General features: G+C 40.8%; 1 protein-coding gene across 1 annotated transcript in view; it reads right to left on the reverse strand.

Annotated features, from left to right (window-relative positions):
* The window catches only part of strbp (spermatid perinuclear RNA binding protein), a 70,748-nt gene extending 61,327 nt beyond the window's left edge, over window positions 1–9,421 (reverse strand). The window contains exon 1 of the mRNA XM_070924145.1: window positions 9,291–9,421. The gene's annotated coding sequence lies outside the window, so the exon portion shown is untranslated. The remainder of the gene's footprint in view (window positions 1–9,290) is intronic.
* Window positions 9,422–24,293: the final 14,872 nt, after the last annotated feature.

The raw sequence follows: 24,293 nt of genomic DNA on the forward strand, positions 1-24,293 counted from the left end.
AGCCACAAGTGAGTTACATCTGTCGGTCAGGTCCTGTCCCAATCACAGGTGCATCCTGTGTGTTCGAGCCAGCATGATGTGTGGTTTCAACAGTTTTTCTGTGTTTTGGGCTGGAAAGAGAGACTGTTTGGAGAGGGCTGTGTGGGAGCTGTTGGACTATAGCTCTAATGAGCTGGGGATGAGAAGCCAGCGAGTTGGACCAACATTTCTTTATTTCAATATAAAGTACATCCCACAGTAGCCTGGGTAAGGTTCACAGAACAAAGTTGTTGGAGAGTGCAGTAAATGCTTTAGTGTTTTACATGGAAATGTGGGAAACTACTAACTTACATTAGGCTAAAAGGAGTGAACTAAAAATATAAACTACAACATGTCACCACTGAAAAAAGACCTGAAACGCATTTAACATCACAAGTTGATGACAAATAGCCTACTAAATCTCCTTCATATAATTTATTGCACTTACAGCAGTGTTGGTACAAATGTGGCACATGCCATAGGCCAAGTCCTCACGTCCGTCTACCTACTCACAAACACATGAAATGAACGATTATAATATAAAATTCTGCCTGCTCGTGCAACACACAATGAGTTTTGTATTTTGTAGAGATAGAACAAACAGGCAGTGCAGTGGCTTATTAATTCAAGCCAAAACATATATATGCACACAAGCAAAGACAAACATTTCCTTCCTTCCTTTTACAGCAACACACACACACACACACACGCTCAGAGGCAGCTGGCTGAGTGGTGGCTGTGCGCATGCAAGTCGGGCTGACGCTGATGTGTGTGCTGGAGTGAGACGATGATGTGGCTCCAAAAGATCTCAGGAGAAATATGGTGGAGCTTCCCTGCAAGTGCTATGTGTTCGCTCACAGGCATGTGTGTGTGTGTGTGTGTGTGTGTGTGTGTGTGTGTGTGTGTGTGTGTGCGGAAGAGTGTACTGCTCTGTTGCATCCTCTGCTTTTTATCCCCATGCTCTCAGCAAGCACAACAAACACGAGTGGATACACCTCAGTAGCTTTGAGGCATATGACACAAGTATGTGCCTCTACTGTACATTAATATCTTTGACTCGACACTCTGTGTGTCCATGAAGTCACAGATATACACATACAAATCTTACTAGCACATCATTTTATCAGTTTACTGTCATTGATACTATACACACTATATATAGTTTGGTTTTTTATACCATATTTAAGGATATTCTGTAGCTTTTTCATCTCGTTGTTGATGTGCAGGGCAAATGACTGATCAGGTAACATAAAGTATATACTTAAATAATAGAATTTGGCTGCAGGTAATAATCTAGTTTGGTTTATCAATCATTTAGTCACAAGTACCTTACTGGAAGTTACCAGAGCCCAGTGATGTCTTCAAATAACTTTTTTTGTCTGAGACATCAAAACATCAAAAAGATTCAATTTGCAATCCTCAGATTTGAGAAGCTATAATCTGTATCTTTAGTGTGTTTACTTTATAAAGGACTTAAATTATTAATCAACTGTCAAAATTGTCATCCACTAATTTTATGTCAATTATCTAATTAACTACAATAATTTCAGCACTAAAAACATTTTAACTTCAAGCCTTGAGCCATGCAGAGGAGAGACACCAGAACCCCATAAATCCTACTTCATTAGATAAACTTCCTAATCAGATCAAGAAATCTCACACCCACACACATACAGAGACCCACACAGCATCTCACTGATAATCTCCATTACCAATTACGGGTGATATGCCACAGTTTAACATGAAAGCAGCAATTAATCTACTAACACCGGTCAGTGGGTCATCGTAGCAGAGAGAATGCAGTGCTTGCAGGCGCACATACTGTATGCACACACACAAAGCAAAAGCATCATTAAGATATTTTCTGTCATTGCGTGTAAGTGAAGTATAATTTCTTCTCATGTCTTCAGAGATGCTATTCAGATCTTTTTTTCTTTCATGCATCTTTTCATCTTGAACCTGTGTTCTGTCCTGAAGGACTCAAAATTGGTCCCAAGACTTTTTCTTGTGGGTTCCTATCAGAACGGCACAACCGCATGCTTTCTCTTGGTCTAATGGAGACAGACTTGCCTACAGTTCTTTATGAAAAGGTTTTTAAAACTCCAGTGCTAGAGTATAACCCTGAAAGATCCTTCAGGTATTTTTATTCAGGTAAGGCTTAATGAGTGACCAGGCATGCTGCAGTTTAGCACTGGAAGAAGAAATTTTGACTTTTCAATCCTTTGTTAGTGGCTTGTCATCCTCCTTTCTGTTATTTTTTTGTAACATGAAGGAGGGTTGAAAATAACAAATAGATCCATGCGATGTTTAGCGCTGTTTGTTGTTGATTGGCGATTAAGGCAGATTGAGCTGGATCATGTTTTTCAAGGCACTAACAACTACCACAAACAGACATTACAAACCTACAAGAGCTGGCAGTACTTTGCATGTTTGTTAGCAAAGAGGGTAGCCAACAACCCCTCATCTGCTCTATCTAATGTATTAATAAACTTGATGAACAGAGACTTAACAGTGACAGATGAAGCTCATAAACATAGAATATCACACAAAAGTCCCAGTACAACCACATTCTTCAAAAGCTTGTTGGAGCAAATGGAGAAGACTGCCTTGCTCTATGGCACCTTGGCAGTGGTTTGGTTCAACCAACCATACTAGGATTCAAACTGGCAACCTTCCGATCACAGTCCAAACATGGTTGGTTTGAATAAATAGCCCGATCTTCCAGGAAGTCTCAATGAGGGCAAGCTATAGTTTCCCTGATCTAAGCTCTTTTTGACGCAGTAAGCAGAGCTGGGACATTGGAAGAAGAGGATACGGGAGGGTTGAGTGTGTGTGTGTGTGTGTGTGTGCACGTACGTGAGAGAGAGAGAGAGCTCAGAGTTTGGCTGGGGTCTGTGTAAATGGGTTTTCAACATGTGTATGCTATATGTGTTATATGTTGCTGTTAGAGTGTGTGTGTGTGTGTGAGAGAGAGAGAGAGAGAGAGATGACACTCAGCGAGCCACAGTAGTTGAGTGATGGAGCAGATGGGCCTCCCATATCAAACTGTCAAACTGAAGACACCCTCGTCACCCAATCGATTCTCTCCTTCAGTAGCTGCTAAAGCCAGAGAAATGCAATATTCTGATCATTGTAATAATAATGTAAAAATAATAATAAACTGGCACAACTCAGTAGGGTTTCTACCACTTCGGGGTTAGAACCCTAAAAATATCTCAAGCAGGTTATTGTGCTGACATTGAGGGTGTAGTAATACTTCATCTTGGAACTACTCTTGGCATGTAAACAGCTCAGCTAAGCAGCCATGTTCTTTTTGATTGTGCACACCAGAATAAAGCTCTCAGAGTGAAAGGATGCAAAGGTGCATTTTTGAAAAAAGAACAACATGGCTTGTTGCGGTAAAAACAAAACTTGGTACGATAGAGGAAACGGCTTTCATGTCACACCGCAAGTAACAGAGCTTGTATTTAAGCCCCAATCCGTTAACACCCCACACGTCAGACTCCAAGAATACAAAAGTTATGAATTGGACCTTCAGAGTGCTCAGTGAATTAATCAAAGTGAAAACAATAAAACACCAATAACATTCCACCATCTTCATCCAACATATCCAACATTTCTTCAACTATCTATCGACTCATGTAGGCTAAATTTGGTTAGCTGGGTAAGGCGACTTATGAACCATGTAAATGCCTTATGGGTAAGCATGTAACTGGATGTTACTACTTCCCTCCTTTCACGTCCTCCACTGCACCTCCTGCTGTTCACCTCCTGTCTGCTTGACTTTTTTATTTCTGTTTATTTTGACAGTTTCTTCTATATAAGACAGTTCAGCACAAAGTGATTATGACCAGCTAAAATAAGAGACAGGGTAACAGCAAAGATCTCAAACTGCATGTGAACCAGGAGGAATATGAAGATTTGGTTTGTTCCTGAGAACTGGAGCTGTCAGGATAACCTCCACTGTGCCACCTATTAATCACATCTCCACCTTATCCTCTCTCCTTCTGTGTCAACACCCACTCCATCAACACTCCCCAATCTTGTTCTATGTTCACCGTCTACCCTTATACTACTTAATGAATAATGTTAAAGAAAGATGTGGTATAATCAACATGTTAAAATTACACACAATTAGAGTACAAATAAGTGTTGTGGTATTGCTAACTGCACTCTAACAAACCCACCAATGCAATAAAATGCCACATTCTTAACTCTCCTCGCCCACAACAACCTCCTTCCTGGTAAATCCATCATCACATCAGCAAGTGAAATTAAATATGCAGACAGTGCACTTCTGAAAGCTTCCCTCGATAAACATGGCCTCCACCCAATGACACTATAGTGCAGTGATACTCAAATAGTCGAGCAACATGCGGCTCAGATTTTGTCAAGATAGGACAAGAAAAAAATCAAAAGTTTATTCTTATTCCTCAAATTTAATGTAAACTGACCAGTAGGTTTGTCGTGTGTAAATGATCATGAAGGATTTTGTGCTCCATTCATCAGATCAGCTATAGTTTTTGAATTTGCACAGACAAGCAAAAATTAAGATGATGTTTTTCCTGTTTGAGATATATTTTTCAAATTATTATCACAATAACCAAAAAAATATGTTATACATGTAGACACATGTACATCTACTGACAGAGCGAATGGATTTTCCTTCAGGGTCAGTGTGTTCTTTGAGCTTCATTTCACTTTGTAGAACAGGGATTCTGCGTAAACCCACATTAAGTGGTTTACGAAGCCATCTGGAGCATTTTCCCTTGTGATACAAAATGCCAATATATGATTTTCAATTCTTTGTGCAAAGCAAAGATGATAAACACACTCTGCGGCATGTCATTTGTTCTCCACTGGCCTTGCTAATTAAAGAAATATTGAACTCAACCTCTGAGGAAAAACAATCTATGATAGATTGAACGACTTTGTTTGAACTCTTCTTCTACATTAATTTCACAATTGACCTTTTATATTCAGCTAAATGAGTGCTGAGGTTTTTGACGTGTCTGTGTGTGTGCGACAGCTGCAATAATTCAAATGATCAAATTTCTTTCAAATGCTACCAAGACACTGAGTACTTAATAGAGAATCCAAATTACAGACTTCATTACCAGTTAGTTCTCCATAGGAATGCAAAACAGCACTCTTGTCCAAGTGTTAAAAATTTAAATGACCAAGCACAAAGAGGAAATTAAACTCTTGTACTTGCAAATTATGAGCACCGCAAAGTATTAAGAGTAAACTAAATTTAACTAAAATTTATATCAAGGATACCCATATAACAAGCTACAGTAATAAGTAAAAAAAGATTACCACTTGCTTACAAAGGGTTACAAACATATTTTGTGATTAAAATGGGCCATATGGGAAATGAATTCATTATAAACAGTACATTAAGCGACAACTGCTGTTGTATTTATGAATAAACTGAGAATGCAAACAAAACAAGCCTTCCTCAGGAGGAACTTGCTATTACGTCTGTACTTTCCCTAATGCATCTTATGGTGAAGGCTGCCTTTGTTTCATTGTGAAGAAGCCACACAAAGCCAAAGTTCAAGTTAACAGTGACTTCAGAAAACCCTGAACAGTTCATTTCAGGTTCAGTGTTTGTGCGTAGTGGTGCAAGCCGTGGCGCAGGAAACCTTACATGGCCATCTCTCACACTCTCTGCCTCTGTCTGTCTCACTGTCTCTCTTTGTTTCTCTCTCTCTCTCTCTCTCACTATCTGTCTCTCCCTCTCTCTCTCGTCTCTGTCACTCTGAGCTATTCCTGGATTCCACACTGAGGTGAAAGGAAACAGGAACGGCTGCAGTGGCTGAAGGGTAGCAGCATTTTTTTTCTTTGCAAAGAACCACTCTTCCTCTTGTAACACACACACACACAGTCAATATTCCTGTGTTGATGGCTTTGTTCCTTAGCCGGTTGGGAAGATGTTTCCTCAAACATGTTTGTGTGATGAAAGCCATTCCTGTCCCTGCAGATGGAATGTAGGGGGTGTGTGTATTTGCATGTGTGCTTGGCAAACAACACAGTTGAAAATGAGATACGGTCAGCTAGATGGATCTGAGTCAGCAGGGTGCAGATGGGTCCTTTATTAATGGCATGTGGAGGAATATTCAAAACAGTAGCACGCTCTCTGCTATCTGCCCTTTGTTCGGTCTCTTCTGCACCACAGCACCACTGGGACTCTCCCCAACTCCCTGTTGTGCTTACTGGAACCTTGGCAGCCAGCTGCCATATCGGCCAATTAGAAAAGCTTTTACTAAAGCTCCAGCCAATTGGATTAGTGCTATATTTCCTTGCCAGAAGAGACTCTAAATGTGCTGCTGTATGCTAGAATCTGAGAACTGGTGGGCAGACTCCTGTTTCGCTGACAGGCACTGGGCACCAGAATACACACATGCTGCAGAGGCAGTGTCAGGAGAAAGACACATCCCGTGACACTACTGAGTGTGTGTTAGTATGATTCTAAACTGTTAAAAACAAGAACATAACATAAAGCAAACCAGAAGCCAAGCAGCCGAGGGACCACGATGCTGCTCCCAGGTGTACATAAAACAGACACTTACACACGGATGGGTTCGCTGTACAGACTGTAAAGCCCTTTGAGGCAAATGTGTGACTGCCTGGCCTTGACTTAAAGTCAACCTAAATGGTGTTTGTTTACCCAATTGAATGTGGAACACATAAGAACATATTTAAGTGACAAAACTGTGATTTTCTGGTTTTAATCAATTATCAATTGTCCACTGTGTCTGTGTGTGTGTGTTTGTCTTAGCCATGCATGCTCAGTGCACCCAAGTAAGTTCAAATAGTGGAAATTAAATCCATTTCCAAATCCACTGAAGCAATCCAAATCCATTGGTGGTGATTCAATCACCTGTTTGATACTAGGAAAATCAAACATCAAAAGCTAAATATAGAAAGGTAAAAAAAATGTTTATAGAAAACATCCAATAATTCTGATCAATTATGCCTTTTTATGGTGTCTTGAAGGAATGTTAAATTGAACATTTAAGGTTAAAGGAGTCGTGAATTTATCATGTCATCCTTTTCATTTTTAGATGTGTGTAATTCAATGTCTGCTTTCTCATAATGTCAAATAAACTAAACATTACTAAATAGTGCACGTCAAAGACTATATTCTGTCAGCCTTATTTGTAAGTATAAGAGAACAAAGAAATACAAAATACAAAAAAATGGCTAGAGATGCCAAGAAAAATGATAAAAGAAATCAGAAAAAAAGAAACCAAGAATGAATAAGGGGGAAAATGAAGAAAAAACTGTATAAGAAAAATAGTGTAAACACAAGAAATAACAAAACAAAGAGGATCCAAAATGAATGTCAATAGAAAAAGAGTTACCCAAAGAAATGAGGAGAATTAAAAAAGAAATACCAGGAGAAAACAATGCTCCAAGAAAGAAATACTGAAAGAGACAGAGACAGATTGTGCATTGTGATCGTATAATACCAGCTCGCTCTCCCTCCTTCTCATCCTCTTATCTCGTCGATACTGATAGAGAGTTCACTGCCAAGTCAATGCTTACGAGAAAGAGTCTGTGAAAGTGCTCATGGGGGCCTGGAGCATACACAACCACACAGGTACACACACACACACTTTCTCAATCACACAGGTACACAGACACACTTTCTCAACCAGCTCCTATCCCTGGTACTCTGCTCACTTTGTAAGGCTGCCGCTGGATATTTGTCCATTAAACTCCATCGCAGGATAGAGACATAAAAACACACACACAAAGTAAAAATGCGAGAATGCAAAATCACTGACAATCTACTGAAAGCAAGGATGTAGTAACTCCATCTCGCCCTCACGCATTCACAAAGCCTGCTGTTCGCAGCACAAGAGGAGCATTATATGGCTGTAACAAGCAACAACTTCAGAAGTATGTGTTTCCACTCTATGAATCAACTCTATCTAGGCAAGTGAAGCAAGGGCTGGGCATTAAAACAAAGACACCCCATATTTCTATCTAACCAGGGCAGGTGTGGCTGAGTGTGTTAGCAGGGACGCCTCCTGCACATGAAACAGGGTGGAGCAGGGTGGGGCAAACAAAAATAACCCAAAGGCAACAGGCCATTAGTCAAGCCTGTAGACCACCAGGCACAAAGAACAGATGAACTCCTGAAACCACCACAGGCCCATGTCAATCAAAGGTCAGTCAATCAATACAGAAAAAACCTGTCAAGGCATCAAAAAAGACAAGACAAACGCTTCCAAATGTAAAATACTGCTGGTTCAGCACCAAGAGGACTTGTTTGGAAAATTTTGCATGATACTGTGCAGGCAGGTGTTCAGACCTTTGCACGCTGACAAGCTGATATGCCTGTTGTGATCGCTCCAGTTGTTATAAGACAGAGAAATAAGGTGTTGGTTTACGTTTACTTCAGTGGTTTAGGTATGCCAACAAGCTGGTTCAGCAACAAGAGAGAGGGCAGTCCAGCATTTCTTTCTTTCACCGTCATTCACTTGATCCCACGCGCAAACACACACACAAAACAGAGAAGGTAGGCTGTACCTCGGTGATGAAACTCAGCGCTTTAATAACTTACTTTTGGTTCCGTAAAACGGTGCCTCGTGAAGGTGAAAAAAGGGGAAGAGAAAAATAGACTGAAAAAAATAGATAGCTCATACTAAATAAACAACTGTGTCACCTCAATGTGACCTCAAACAACCGAACAAGAGCTGGATAAAATATTTAAGCTAAAAAGACCTCAATGGGTTTATATCCTACGATCGTTATCTCCCAGCACAGTGCGGAAGTAAGCTATCAGACACCTGCTATAAAAGATGAGCTACAGTCAAACCGCCACCTCTGGTACGTCTCCTCATCTTAGTCTAACGTTGTTTTGCGCAGCATAATTCCCCTTTTCCGTTGAACACCAAAACATCTTCCGCAAACACTGACTGAAAACATGAATATGCTACTCACAACGTGAGGAAAGTTAACGCTTCATCACGTTAAAGTTCCTCTTTTTGTGCTCGCCACGCGACAGAAAAGCGAAAGCATGGACGGATAAACAGATAACAAAACAATAAACAAAGAAAGACAGGAGATAAAGTAGTTGAACTCCCAAACGTCTTTCGACCAAGAGGAAGAGATAAACAAGAAAAATAGCGAAAACTCCTGCCGGTACTTTAATCTCTCTCTCCACCCGAAATGACAGCGCTGAACATGCATGTAAAGCCTTCATAAAACACAGGCAAAAAAACCCGAAGCTAGATAGACAATATCAACCAACTTACGGTGTTAGTGATAAGCTGTTGAGAGTCCGACACTGCCACCAAAACATAGAAATCCAAAGAGGCAAAAAATCCGAGCTCAATCCGACAAATGAGAGAGCCGATCTGAGCTGTCACCGTCCGGCCGCAGCGAGGAGAAGTCACAGACTACCAGTGCCTTGACAACCGGGGCAGCGAGCGCGAGCCCGGAGCCGCCTGCTGGTTTCTCTTCTCGCACGAGACAAGAAAAAGCAGGGAGAGATCCCTACAGATGAATGGCGGTGGGAGTGCGCAGGCGCGGACAGGGTCGATTCATTCCGGTGGAGTAGGGCTGTAAAAAGGCAGAAACATAGCAGGGCAAAATGCGCTGTATTTATTTATTTATTTATTCATTTTTTTGAGACAAACAGAAAAGTGACAACAGTGTCAACACTAACAGCCAAAATGACAGACTAATTCGAGGCAGCTAAGTTATTTGTGCATCTGATTTAATTAATATAGGCACTGCAAGTACATATGCAAGTATTGATTATTTTTATCATCAATTAACCTGTCAATACTTTTTCAGATGAATCGATCAATTGTTAAATCGAGGCTATAATGTGTCAGAAATAGTGACAAATGTCCGTAACAAGATCCCAGAGTCCACGGTGACGTCTTCAAATTGCTTGTTTTGTCCTCATATCAAAGATATTAAATTGATGGTGACATAAATCAGAGAAAATTACGTCTCACATTTGAGAGGCTGAAACAAACTATGTGTGTCATCTCTTACTTTATACATGAGTTAATGCCTTACATGCTTGATTAATGAAAACCAATTGATTACCAAAGTAATTTTCTGTTGGTCGACTAATTGACTTTTCGACCAATCCTGTCAGCACTTAATTTGACTTATTTGCTAAAACAATGAAAATAAACACAAGTTTAAAAAAAAAAAGAAACAAAAAAGACGCATGCATAAGGTACATTTAAGTAAAAATGTGTTGAAATCACAATTAGAAAGAGCCTATGGGAGCACATCTTGACCATAACTCCCTCTCCATCCAAGTGAAGCATTACTCTCTCCCAGACAGTCTTATAAATAATTCAGCATTAAAAGCTTGCCTCTGCTTGCCTGGTTGCATGCAGCACCAAAAGGAGCCTTTCACACTCGCCCCCATGCACTGCACGGCGTCAATCTATGCGGGCGTTACCAATTAAAACAAATCTCGAAGCAAAATAAAGTTCAATCAACATTCTTGTTTCGCAAATGGCTGTGGCCGGTCAGCCAGATCAGTCAGGGATTACAAGGCTTCTGTCAACTATCAATAGCCTCGTTTGCCTGAGAGAGACGAGGGGGAGAGAGGAGGTGGGAGGGAGGAGCGGGGTGGCTGAGTTTCAATGAGCAGACGGTGCAGAGCAACCAGCCGATGATGCTGTTTGTCCTGTCCGCGGATCGGAGGAGAGCAGAGAATCACCCGCAAGCGACGACAAATTTAATCCAAAACATCCCGTCCCAGAGCCCCGCGTCTGAACCGCACACTATCCCGCCAGAGCTGCCGAGAGGGGATGAGGGCAGAAAAAGTGTGTAGCCAGAAAAAAAAGCAATTTACCTGCACACCGCTCCCGTTCAGCCCGCCGTTATTACTTCCCACTCAATGTAGCTTTCAGCGCTGCCGCTCACTCCGAGCTGCTTTCCGCTGAACGGGAATTTAGACAACGGGATTTGTTCACGTGGTCACGCTCGGTGCTCCTAATTGGTGGAGCTGCTCGCGCTGCTCGCTCGCACCTGTACGGTGAACGGTCCAACGGTGCAGGCGGAGAGAAAGAGGCAGAGAGAGACAGAAGGAAACAGATTGGTGCAGGATAAATTACATGGATCGCTCCCACCTTTTTGTCTCTTGTGTGTGTGTGTGTGTGTGTGTGTGTGTGTGTGTGTCAGAGAGAGGAGTCCACTAATAATATAATTTATGACAACGGGAGGCTTTAAGGAAATTGAGTATACTTCAGATTTATACCAATATAATAAAAACCCCTATGGATTTATGATAGATAGTAGAAAGTATAGCCTATGACCACAATGGCCAATTACCACTGAAAGATTATTGGTTGTTTTGTTATGTGCAAACATCTTATCAGCATATCAGCACGATAAGATAATAGTCAATTACACACAGTATACTTACAGTAAGTAACATTAGACTACTGTAACCCACTGTTTGCCTCCTTTTATTTGTTTGGAATTAAGATTGAACAATTGAACTGTTTAGACAATTGCATTGCATTTATTAGGAATGAAAGGGAATTTCAGAATACAGAATACGAACAAGATGTTAGGGCATACTTTTTATGCCTTACATCTGGTGGGCTTGTCATAGCTTCACATAAATTAATTTTCTCTTACCATTTTTGTACAGCCTACGTTTGTGCAGATCTCAAATGGAAATTACATAATCATAAATGCATTTTGGGAATCATTTGGTGCTTCACCAAACTCAGCTAAAAGTTATGGCATGCATAACCTATGTTTTTAATCATAGTTTGATGTCTGACGCCTCTTGTAAAAGCGACCACATAGATACAAGAAAAAATGACACTTTTTTCTTGTATCTATGTGTAAATCTCATTACTTACTTAAACATGCATGTAAAATACCAGCTCTCCCATATGGAAGCTGCAAATTTACAAGTTGTGAATGAAAGTTAGTCGTGAAATGGTACGATCAGTGCTTTGTTGGGTGTTCATTCCCTAAAGACCTGTTTTCTTTTCCTCAAAGGCACCTGCTCTGAATACATCTGATCTCTCTCTGATCAGGATAGCCTTCCATGTACAGTAATTACGGCCCAATCAGATCACTTTTGAACCCTGACTATGATCAAATAGCAAAAAGCAATTTTATTTAATTGATTAGACAACACAATATAATAACATTTACAGCAGTCAAATGCCATTAATATACTGGATTAACAGTAATTTGTGACAGTGTAGCACACTGGCCTGCTGATCACACACACACACACACACACACACACACACACACACACACACACACACACACACAAAACAAATATGCAAACACACACTTAACAGAACACGTAACAGATTTGAAAAGAGGTTTTAATAGCATATTTGCGGCAGAGCCTTGTAAATGAGGCAGCAGCAAACCTCAGAATATAACCACATTCCCACTTTAGCACATGCACACAAGCATACCATACACACACAGTTATTCATCTACCTACTGAGGCCATGGCATAGTAGCAGTCAATGGTGCGGAAGTATTTTTAGATTTCATGTGGGTTGCAGATGCTGCTCCACTGAACCAGGTCACAGCAAATAGAACAGTGTTTTCACTGTAACATTCAATGCCTTTGACGTCCTCTCAGTTTCCCCATAAATGTTTGCCTTCACACATTTAGTGAATCACATTTAGTGATTATCATGATACTACACATGGGCAAAACCATGTATTGTTGGGGGGGGGGGGGGGGTCCCTCCTATACTGACAAAATACTCCCCAGATCTGCCCCCCCCAATATACAATAGAAAATGGGCAACATTGACCACTAGCCATTAGTGTTTAGTGTTAGTGTTATTAGTGTTATTTTAATGATGGCTGTTTTTTCTCTCTCTTTTTTTTTGGAGAGTTCCACTTACCCCCACCCCCCCTTCTCTTCTCTGTTCTAAGATTTCAATTTTCTTCATTGGTCCTGGCAGATTAGGCCAAGACACTGAACTGGCCTACAGGCTGTTGGCATGGATACGGTTCTATGTTTTCCCCCTACTCAGTTTTGGCCCAAATTGAAAGCATGTTGGGTTTTTTAGGGCAACGTAGGGCATTTATAATTGACTATGAGAAATCTGACACAGTTGCAGTACCAACTGCTGAAAGAATACAGTGAATCATCTTGTGATATGTATATATACAGTACATATATATTCCAGACAATCAGGCCATCGAATGAATGAACACCACTTGTTGGTATAACTAGTTGTTATAAACACAGCATAGCCTTGGAAGTTACTGCTCCTGTTTCCAGACTGGAGGGGTTCCCTTGGTTTTTCGAGTCAGGGGGTGGAAAGTTATTATCTAGGAGAACAAAAGCTGAAGAGCAGAGAACAGAGCAACACCCCCCGCCCCTGTTTCCTTCTATCTCTTCCTTCATCCGCCCCCATCATCTCTCCATCCCCCATCCACACACCAACACAAACGCCTGCCATCTGACACCCCTCTAAGGAGTTCTTTTTTAGAGTTGTCTTCTAAAACCCACAGCAGGCGCACACACACACACACACACACACACACACACACACACACACACACACACACACACACACAAACATTGTTTGGTGGTTGGGAGGAAGAGCTCCTATGTTCTCAATCCAAGACAGAGAAACAGGCCAAATGGCATAGAGAGAAACAGAAGGACAGACAAACAGACAGACAGACAGACTCCCTTTCTGCGGGTTAATCTGGCCAATGTACACATCAAGAAAGAGGTAGAAGCAGACGGATTGTGAGGGACTTTCTGCTGGTGGACCATAGTGTACTGTAGGTCACAGCGTGTGTGTATCAACCGTTGGTCATTTGGTGTGATGCCACCTGGCTGTCTGACCACAAGCAGGATGTAGGGAGTTGTGTGTGTGAGGAGTCATGCTGAGCCGGACAGAACTTCGACGGGCAGCAGATGGTGGTGCCAGCGTGGCGTGGGCAGAGGAGCAAGGTGGACTGCACATGGATGCACACAGGCTGCCCTGCCTGTGGTCAGACAGCCAGGATCGCCAGGAAGAATTTAAATAAATACCAATCTGACTTTTGTAGTCCACCACCCTTTGTACTTTTTCATCAACCATGTAAATATTTTGTTTCTTCCATTCTTCTCCTGGCTTATTAGCACTCATGATTATGCAGACCACGGTTCTAATTTCTTTTCTAATTAAAAAGTTTCCTCAATATATTATGGAGGAGAGGACATGTCACTGTCAACAAAGGAATAATCAATCTGTTTAAGTATCTATAAATGAAAGCCATTCAACACAGTACAATACTGGTGTCAAACAGGTGTTTGGAGGCTTTGTCAGTCTAATTTGTTTCAACACACAGCGAGTATCACTTTCCAAAGAAGGTCTTGTTGTAATGTTAGAGGTCCATTATGCACACAAACAAACTCACTCATGTTTGCACATACATAAACATACAGATGCACAGGCACACACACATTTTCAGGGGGCTGTGGCTGAGCAGCTGTCTGGGGAGTGGACGACATCTCTATTGTTGGAGTGTGATGGATGAGACGGGAGCTTGGACTGTGGACTGGGGGGAAAAAATTTCCTCTGCCCACATTGTGTTCCTTCATTACTGCAGTTGATGGAAAAATATGTTTTTGAGTGACTTTTTAAACAAGGACGTCCTTCCCTGATGTCATTTTCCATCTCATGAAAGGTGAGGACAAGAGCCGTCGAATTAGGATCACATGGAATGAGCAGATGATGATGTGACACCTCCACGATATTGATATTGTACGCAGGAGATGGATTTGCTTTGTGAGCTTGTATTTATGTGCTTTGGAAGAGTTGCTTCATATCTGGGCTTTAGATCAGTAACTCTCAGTCATTTCCCTCACACACACACACACACAATCACAAACACACACAATGTGGTGTGTTGGGTAAATAATCCTGTCGGGTGAACATCTGTTGTCAGTGACAGGTGATGGTAAGGTGAGACCACAGTGTTGCCCCCACCCAAAACCTCACACAAATAACCCATACACACCAAGACAACACACACACACACACACACACACACACACACACACACTCAGCAATGTTGGGTGCAGCTCAAGCCTTTGGCTGTCAGACTTGATCTCCGTCTCTCTGCACTGGTGGTGACAGCATGACATACACACCCATCAAAAGAGCTGACACCCTCTTTTGTTAGCCATAATACTCCAGAATCTTCAGACCAGCTCACCAAAATAACACACTGTGCAAAACACAACAGCAGGTTTTCCAGCCAGCACATGAAAAAGTCTCTTTTCATAGAGCTGAACTCATTAAGATACAAAACACATGTATTATTTTGAAATTAAAACCACGTCTCCATTGGTCCACTGCTGATCCTGACCCCTGACCTCCCTACACAGGCGGGGCAAGTGAAAAACAAATGTATCCTCTGGGAACCATTGAAATATCATATATCATGTAGGCATCCAGCAAAACTAACAGCCTGATAATCCAACTGAATTGCCATTTCATTTCAGAATTTGAATTGCTGAAGATATCAGAGATATGGATGACAAATCAGAGGTCTAGAACCGGGCTACACAAGTAGGTTCATATTATTTCATATTATTATACTTGGACAGGCACCTATGTAGTCACGTTGCACCCAGACGTTTCTGGACAGGATGATGTTAGTTAGAAAGCGATCAGACCTTCTCAGTAACAACATAAATATTGTGGAGTAAGTAAATTTGTATTCACATTACTTGTTTGGTTGATGATATTTTCCCACATACCAACAATAATGAAGTGACACCACTTCATAATTTGTAATGCTTCATCATTTTTGCTCTAATTTAGATGTGCAGAAAGTTATGCATTGCAGCTTTTTCAGAGTAAAAGGCTAACATCTACATTCAAAGAGTGCTGATATTTTTGATGTGAAGGGACCACATCATAAAGTAAGTAAAAGTAGTACAAATTTGGCCTTGACAATTGCCTGCAGAGTGGTAACTGCCTTTTATTTTTGCCACTGCACGGCTGCGACACTTCAACAGGCTGAAAATATGCTTTTACTTTATTATCAAACCATTATTCTAAGGGCCTTCAAAGAGCAGAAAGTTGGAAAGGACACACACACAGATACATTCAATGCTGCAGGAATATACACCTGTACATGCACACCTGCCCAAACACAGAAGCTGGGGAGACTTTAAAAGTGGAAAACACAGAGAAGCTGAGTGAACAGACTCCGACTAAAACAGACCGTCAGCCGGATGATGCAAAGCAGTGAAACCACCAACTCATGCTTTTGTCACTGTTGTATCAGTCAGGCTAGTGTGAGCTACCCTGAAGGTGTCTTAGTTTGGCTGTGTAAAGTGCCGCTCATATCACATCCCATCAAACGTACAATGACTTTACACTTCAATACCAGCTGTGAGTTTGACATAGGAAGGAGAGAGAAAAACAGAGATAGAAAGCCAGAGAGGCAGAGATACAGAGAAGAGACAGAAGTGAACCCATACAGGGTAGCTCTGATTGCTGCATTGATCTCGACCTTGACGAATATCTGTTACTTTACATCATTGAGGGACATCAATATAGCCTGTTCAACCTCTACTCCCCATGCTCAATCATCTTTTGTCTACCACCTGCCCGCTCCGTCCTTCTGCATCCTACATAGCACCTCGGCACTTTCATCTTCCCCCATCTTTACATCCTTCCATTCGAATCCTTCCTCTCCATCTCTTGAGATTCCCTCCAAACCCCTGCGTCTATGTTCCTGCAGTAACAATTCAAAAGCAGCAGAAACAAGGGGAGAGCCACCAGGGACGAGAGAGAGACATATAGATACGCTCCTGTATCTACACTGGAGATTGGTAATGAATTTTCTACATTCACTTCCTTTTAATGAATTAAAATGAATAATTATAGTCTAAAGCTACTTATACTGACCATTGGTAATGCTGCAATATTCTTTTAGGGAGCAGGTGTTGGGAAAGGGATTATTAGCTGATATACTAGATATAACGATCAGGGTTGTATATATGAATATATCATATTCATAATGGCACAAGATGTGACAAACACAAACCTTGCATCTGTTTGGTCTGTGCTTGCATGTGTGTGTGTGTAAGAGAGAGGGACAGCCAGTGTCGGCCTAAATCCTTCCATCTGTTGAGCAATAACAGACCTCCCATTAGATCAGACTGAATGGAGGAAATAACAAACCTAAATATTCCAGATCACTTCCAGATTAGTTCATGTGTTTCAGCTAGGGGCACATTCAGCTGATCAACCTGTACACAAAAAAAGTTTCTTTTTTTACAGAGAATGAGCTTTCATTTTCACGCCAGTGATTGCAGGGTATATGTTATGCTGCAGAATAGTCCCACCCGATTTCATCACCCAAAAGGTCTTTGTTTTATCTTTTTTTCTCCTTTTTTCTCCTTTCTCCTTCTCCTTGTAGGGACAGCATCATACAGGTTTTTATGAACTGCACTTCCAACGGATTGTGCAAAAGGTCCAATTCTGTGAATGAAGAATGTTACAGCTCAAATGTACAAAATTCACTCAGACTTTAATTGTGTCAGAAAATATTGATGAAAAATCCAACATGATGATCCTCAAAAGAATATGTGCATCAATTGCAGCAGTATCGGTTCACGTGTTTGATACTATTTCACCAGCTGAATGGATGGCTGATAGTTGCACTGTACACTTTATGGGCAGAACTATTCAAATGCTGCCATGTATTGTATTGTTGTAGTGCTATCTCTGTCCTGTTGTATGGAAGATATTTACTCAACAGATGATGACTGTTAAATTGACACCATACGTGATGCCATGTTGGTTCTACATTAATTCAGCATAGTACTGATATGTTGTGTGTGAACGTCAGGAGCCATGTGGAGGAGAATATGTGAAGCACATTGTGTTGATTGCAGTAGTGCAAAATTGTTCGAGGGTTTTCTTCCAATCCGGGCTCTGAATTCAATTAACTATCAGTATGAAGCCATCTGTTGTAGTTTCTGTATGCTAAGAATGCAGTGGTAATATCATAAAATATGATCATTTGGCTAAAGTGATATGGGAGGTTTTGTCAGTACATGGCAGTCTACCATGGTGGTAGTAACCCCATGCTACTTTATACTGTACCTCATAATACTGAAATAAAACTAGCACAACTACATTTACACATCTACCTAATGTAAGTGCAAATATGACCATTACCATCATTATTATCCCTAAACTTCGTGTCTCTGACTGTGTGCGTGCAGATTTCTGATGTCTGATAACTTGTGTGTGTATGGGTGTGTATTTTAGAGCACAGTATTAAGAGCAATGCAAATCCTTTGGACCTAGATCCAAAGGAGTTATGTGTGATTGACACGTCTCTGTTTATAATACCCTCTCTTTCTCTTTCCATTTTTTTCCCCAAGTCATTTTTTCTCTCTGCCTGTCTCACCCACTCTCACTCAAAAACATTTGCATGCGTTTCTGCCCTCCTGGTTCCCTAATGATGGTTCAGGCTCTGGATTCTGGGTACTATGATGAAAATGAGCACAGGATATTTACATCTTTGGGGCTAATCCACTTTTAATGCGTCCCAGGCCCTTAATCAGCTTCTTTTATTTATGAGTCTGGCATGTTGGGTTTAAAGGTGTTAATTACAGTTCAGTTTTTAGAGAGGCAGCTGTCTTCTCCTCCTTAGAGAACATGCAGCACAGGGTGACGTGTGTGTGTGCATGTGTCCGCATGTCCGTAGATGGATGGGTGGCCCAATGAAAGTTTAAATGTACGCACACACTATTCATACAGGAGTGTGTGTACACAAATGCACGCACACACAAATACCACTGACATTTTCTTACTGCTTTTCATTATCCTGTCACTGATAAAAGAATTTCATTTCTGGTGGGGACGTCGTTTATTACAGTTAAACCTCTCTTCATAGATTTTTTTGTCAGTTTTGGTCTGTTTAACAAAGTAACGCAAACCATTTCCTGTCCACAGTGCGTTGCATTTTTATTGTTTCTTGGCAGAGAGAGATTAAAAAAACATTGCAATGGTGAAAAATGTTTCTGTTTCTTTGTTGTCCCAGGCTAAATATTCTCTGTATGAACTGAAATGTGTTGATAGTATGTTTTTGCGTATTCTATGTGTGCACATCTATGTGTGCAGTACCCTCTCACCCCCGAATAAAGGGCTCCAGAAAGCTACAGTTCCAGTGTAACACTGATTAATTACATATATACCTATACATGTATACACCCAGAAACTAAACAAACACATTTGTTAGAAGGAAAAGGGACAGCTTTCATAAATAATCTCCACATTGGATTTTGACTCAGTGTGCACAGGCTTCTTCTTAAGAATTTTGTTACTTTGTAGAAAATATTATCTCATCATTTTCCTGTTTGTTGCCATTCTTCACATATCACTACAGATACTGTTTTTGACACTCTTTTATCACAGCCTTCGCTGTTCTGGCCACTTCTGTTTACTTTTGATTACTGTTGCCATCCTGCGACCTTGCTTTTCCCCGACATAAACAGAAAAAAACTGCGGGTAGTTTTCAGATAAATTACATTTTGGTCTTGGCCTCAACAATGTTTCAATGGTTTTGGCAGCTCAAATCATTTATAAGTAGCCTCCACTGCAGTCATGACTAACACTCAGACAGCCCTATCTGTCTGTCTCAGACATACGCTGGTACAAATCTGAAAAAAATAAAATAAATAAAATCAAGTCTTAGTTTCTTTGATTTTAAAAAAGAGGGTTTCTCTCTAGTCTTTCTATTTTGCAACAACGAAGACCAGCAAAACGCTCTTATTCATTTGAATTTTCCTCATCTTTACACCCTTGTTAAGACAATGTAATCAATGGGTCTAAATTTAGTCTTCTTTGAGCTGCAATCAGTGATCAACAGCATCGTGTGTGTGTGTGTGTGTGTGTGTGTGTGTGTGTGTGTGTGTTGTTGTTGTCAAGGAAAATTACATTACCAAATCAATTGATCAATTTTTTTTTAATGTATGTAGTAATTTCAAGTAGTCATGTTTTAAAATCCTTTTCAGATGGTTTAACACATACGTGTGTGTTTGTCTGAGAGACAGAAAGATAGAGGGTTAGAAGAAAGAGGAAGGGAAAATGAAGACAGCTTGCCAGATAAAAAATATGTCTCAGTTGTGTGTATTATGTGCTAGTAGGTGTGTGTGTGTGTGTGTGTGTATGTGTGTGTGTCTGGGTTTAGACGTCTGCCTCTGATCTGCATGCTGAGACTAGATTCACACCTGCTGAAGATTTTTTCCCAGACACTCAGAAATCGGTCACCTCCACATTGCTGTCTCTCCCCCGTCTCTCTCTTGCTGTCAGGTTTTCCCACCCTTCCTCTCGTCTGCTTTCTTTCTTCAACTTTTACATTAATTCATTTCTCACTTCTACATCGGGTTTTAGGGCACAGACTCCTTTCCCGCAGAGATGTGCTCCTCTTCTCATAACCCTCTTACTTTTTTTGATCTCTCTCTTCTCACGCAGGCACTCTTCTCATTATTCCTTCCTTTCTCAGTCTCACACTCACCTCTCCTGTGACTCCATCTCCTCTCCTTCTCCTTTTGTTCCTCCCAGTGCAATTTCAGAATAATGCATGCTGCATGGTCATGAAATTCTACGTGCACAATGCAACATAATGACATGCTTTTAACTTAAAAGATGACTAAAAGATACTAAAGGAAAATATGTTTATTTTTTTGTCTCCTGCCAACTAAGCCCAGTGCCATATTATGAGTTTATTACAGTAATATCAGTGCGTTGTCATCAGGGTAATTCAATGCTTTAAACACCTACCCCTGTCTTTATTTGCCTCTGAGCATTTCAGTGGAAGGAATTGGAAGTTAACTACCATGCTCAGCACCTAAGAGAGTGATATTTTCTTTCTCTAGCGACAATTTGAAGCCTACATAGGCTTCAAAGAGAACTGAAGAAGACTGTTTCCCCCTGTTTCCAGTCTTTGTGCTAAGCTAAGCTGCTAACTGCTGGCTCCAGCTTCATATTCATCATACAGACATGAGAGTGGTAATGTATCTATCTCCTAATCTGACATGCCGGAAGAAAGTGAATAAGCATTTTCCCCAAAATGTTGAACTATTCCTTGAAGTCTGGGTGGGATTGTCATCATCCTCTCCCTCAGACTGACTGCACCTCCCCCTCTCTATCCACCTCCTCACTAATATGATGGGTTTCTCTCGGTGTAGGAGGGTCCTCTTGATCTTTTATGCTGTAAGTGTTGGTTACAGTTAAAGTTAAATTTAGATATAGTATGTGAAAAACAGGTTGCAGGAGAAAGTGGCAATTCACGTCCAACGCCAAACACCATCCTTTAACGGAGACAGGGGTTACAATCAACTCCCCATATCAACCTTATGTCACTGACGACTGAGCCAGTTCCAATCACTGATGAAGACCATAAGATGCGATCGAGAGCTCAGAAGCTTGTAAAGTGGACCTTTTAGTTGAGATTACTTTGCCACACATTATGTTCTCAAGGTCAAGAATGGACCTTTATGCTCTCTAGTAGAATATAAGTCCAGACAATGTTTGCTTGATGACTTCTAGATTTATGTATTTGCTCCTTATCTCACACTGAAGGACACTGTTTCTGGGTTTGGTCCTGTGATGAATGTTTTGGCCAATAACTGCCATCTTGATGTACTTAAGATCCTCCTCCAACATGTTGGAGAAGGACCAAGCTTCATCTCATCAAGAGGATGCTCTTGTTTTAGCCCTTGCCACTGGAGGAAGAGTGGTGCGTCTTCAAGGACATTCTGATATGGAAGCGAATATGGTGCTCTGTTTCAGGGTGCTCACCCATGTTTCCATTTGTGACACATTCAACATATTTAAATTCCATCCTAAAATATTATAACTAATAACAAAACAACTTCTAGATTGAGGCAATCTTCTTTCTTGTGGCTAACCTGCTAGACATTAAAGGGGAATGTATAATACTGTATATGTTTTATGTACTATATAATGGACCCAAATTACAAAAAGAAGCACATTTCCTCAGTTACCTGTATAGCGGTATAATGCCATGCAGATTGTGTTGGTACTATTTGTCCAGGTTTAGAAATATGTCTCTAAAATGTCTTCCTCCAGTCCACCACAATGGAGTTGGATTGAATTTTGTCTGCTGATCACAGTATTTAAAAAATCACCTGATTCCAGACCTCTGAATCTCTTCCCATGTCTCAAGATGTGTTCAGACAGTTTCAGGTGGGTTCAGTTCAGACCTTGCGTTATTCATGCAAATTTGACCGCCGTTGTGTTTATCTGCCCCAAACAGCAAGAAAGTTAGCTGTAAGCCAGCCAGCAACCAAAACACCTACCTTGAGTGGGGTAGTAGTGTGCCTGTGTGTGTGCTCAGCTCAGCTCAGCCTCTCAATGAACTCAGAACTCATCAGAAACTTTGGTTCTTTCTGTTATTTCCCTTCAGTCTCTCTCCTTTTCCTCTCGTCTCGGTCTGTTTCTGAAGCTGTTTCATAAAGACCCGGGATACACAAAAAGGCGCTGCCTCTAAAATTTGCTTCATGTTGTGTCTGAACACAGTTAGATGTTATGTAAATCTTGTTCTGTGATGGCAGTGTTTCTGGTTGGAAACCAACCGAGACAATCAGAGTTTTGTATGCAGGGTGAATAATGGGGACATTGTATTTGTGTGCCAGAGGCAGAAAAATAGCTAAATCCATATCAGATAGCAGCAGAACTACTACCTGGCGACCGCCCCAGGAAGAGAGGGAAGAGAGCCTGGTTAAGAGCTTGCTAACCCAGCTTTGACCTACAGCTGCTCCACCACCCAGCCTACTCCTTTAACAACTGAACTACACTACCACTAAGAAAAGAACACCTCAAACCCAGGACCATCCAGGAGATCTGGTGAATGATAAAGTGCCTGAAGTCCATGAAGTAGCTGAAAAGAAAGATGGTTTCTTTGTGTTGTGTAGGTTAAGGTGGGAACATGAAGTAATACCAATACTGACTGTAATGCTTAGGTTGTGTTTTTATTCATGAAAACATCACAGAATAATAAAATGGCACCAAACGTCTTGATTTTCTTCAGTACATGGTACATGGTTAAACATTAAGAGATAAAATGGCTGATTACAGAATACCTTGTATTATGGAAGTATATTACAGCGTATATCCTATGAAAAATAAGAAGTGATAGATAAGTAAGACCCCAGACTAACAGCTGTGAACCCCTTCCTGTGTGGTCTACAGGGTTTTTCTCCTGGTGCAGCAGAATTACTTCTCCTTCATTAACACCCAGCTCCAAATTTAGACAATAAGATCTTATTTCTCAGCAGTCTGCTATCCACACACACACACACACACACACACACACACACACGTACACTCAAGCAGGCACACACACACTGTAGAGGGTAAGCAGTTATTTGTCAACAATGCTATGGCGCTGTGGTGCTGACAGTTGTTTCTCAGCCAAAGAAAAGAACATCTGAGCAACAAGGTCAGGATGTTGTGGAATTTCTGTCATGCTAACCGGCATTGTTTGTAGAGTACATGTGTCAATGCTGAGATATTTGCAGGCGGACAAGTGCTCAAGCAAAAACAAAAGACACTAAGCAGAAATAGTTCACAAGAGTGGAGGCTTTGTTACTGTAAGTGGGATCATTTCTGCACTTTATTAGATTTTGTTATTATCAAGCAAATCATACATGAGCATAAGAGCAAAGGGCCACTTTAGTTTGTTCTTATTTTATGCTTGAGATTATATATTTTTTGGTAAATAGGATGCATTAAGTCAGTCTTGTAGAATACAATGATGTTGATAATTGTTTGATGGGATGAATTAGGAGAAAGGGCCTCATATTAACAGTAACAATGCAGTGAAAGTATTTATAGAGTTTTCGGTAAAGCCAACCACCTGTTCCTCTAACTATTTACTGAGATAGACCACTGTGTGTGTGTGTGTGTGTGTGTGTGTGTGTGTGTGTGTGTGTGTGTGTGTGAAAGAGAGGAGAAACAAAATATCAGAACAACATTACAGTATAATATTCAGAGCATATTAGTTTAATGAGCATATATAGAACATGGCAAAATGATCAGCCATTAACATTAAGTGTTGCTTGACAACCGTGTCACAACAGCAACAGCGAGAACAATAATAATAATAACGAGAATATGGAGTTTCCTCCAGGAAAATTTTTAGCTGCACGTGGCAAGCCGTCCAGATCTTGACAGTCTAAACAACTGCTATGCTAATCAAACATAGAACTTTGTGTGAAATACACATTGGCT

This window comes from Enoplosus armatus, chromosome 18 (genome assembly GCF_043641665.1).
Source record: "Enoplosus armatus isolate fEnoArm2 chromosome 18, fEnoArm2.hap1, whole genome shotgun sequence".
In the NCBI taxonomy this organism is placed as follows: domain Eukaryota; kingdom Metazoa; phylum Chordata; class Actinopteri; order Centrarchiformes; family Enoplosidae; genus Enoplosus; species Enoplosus armatus.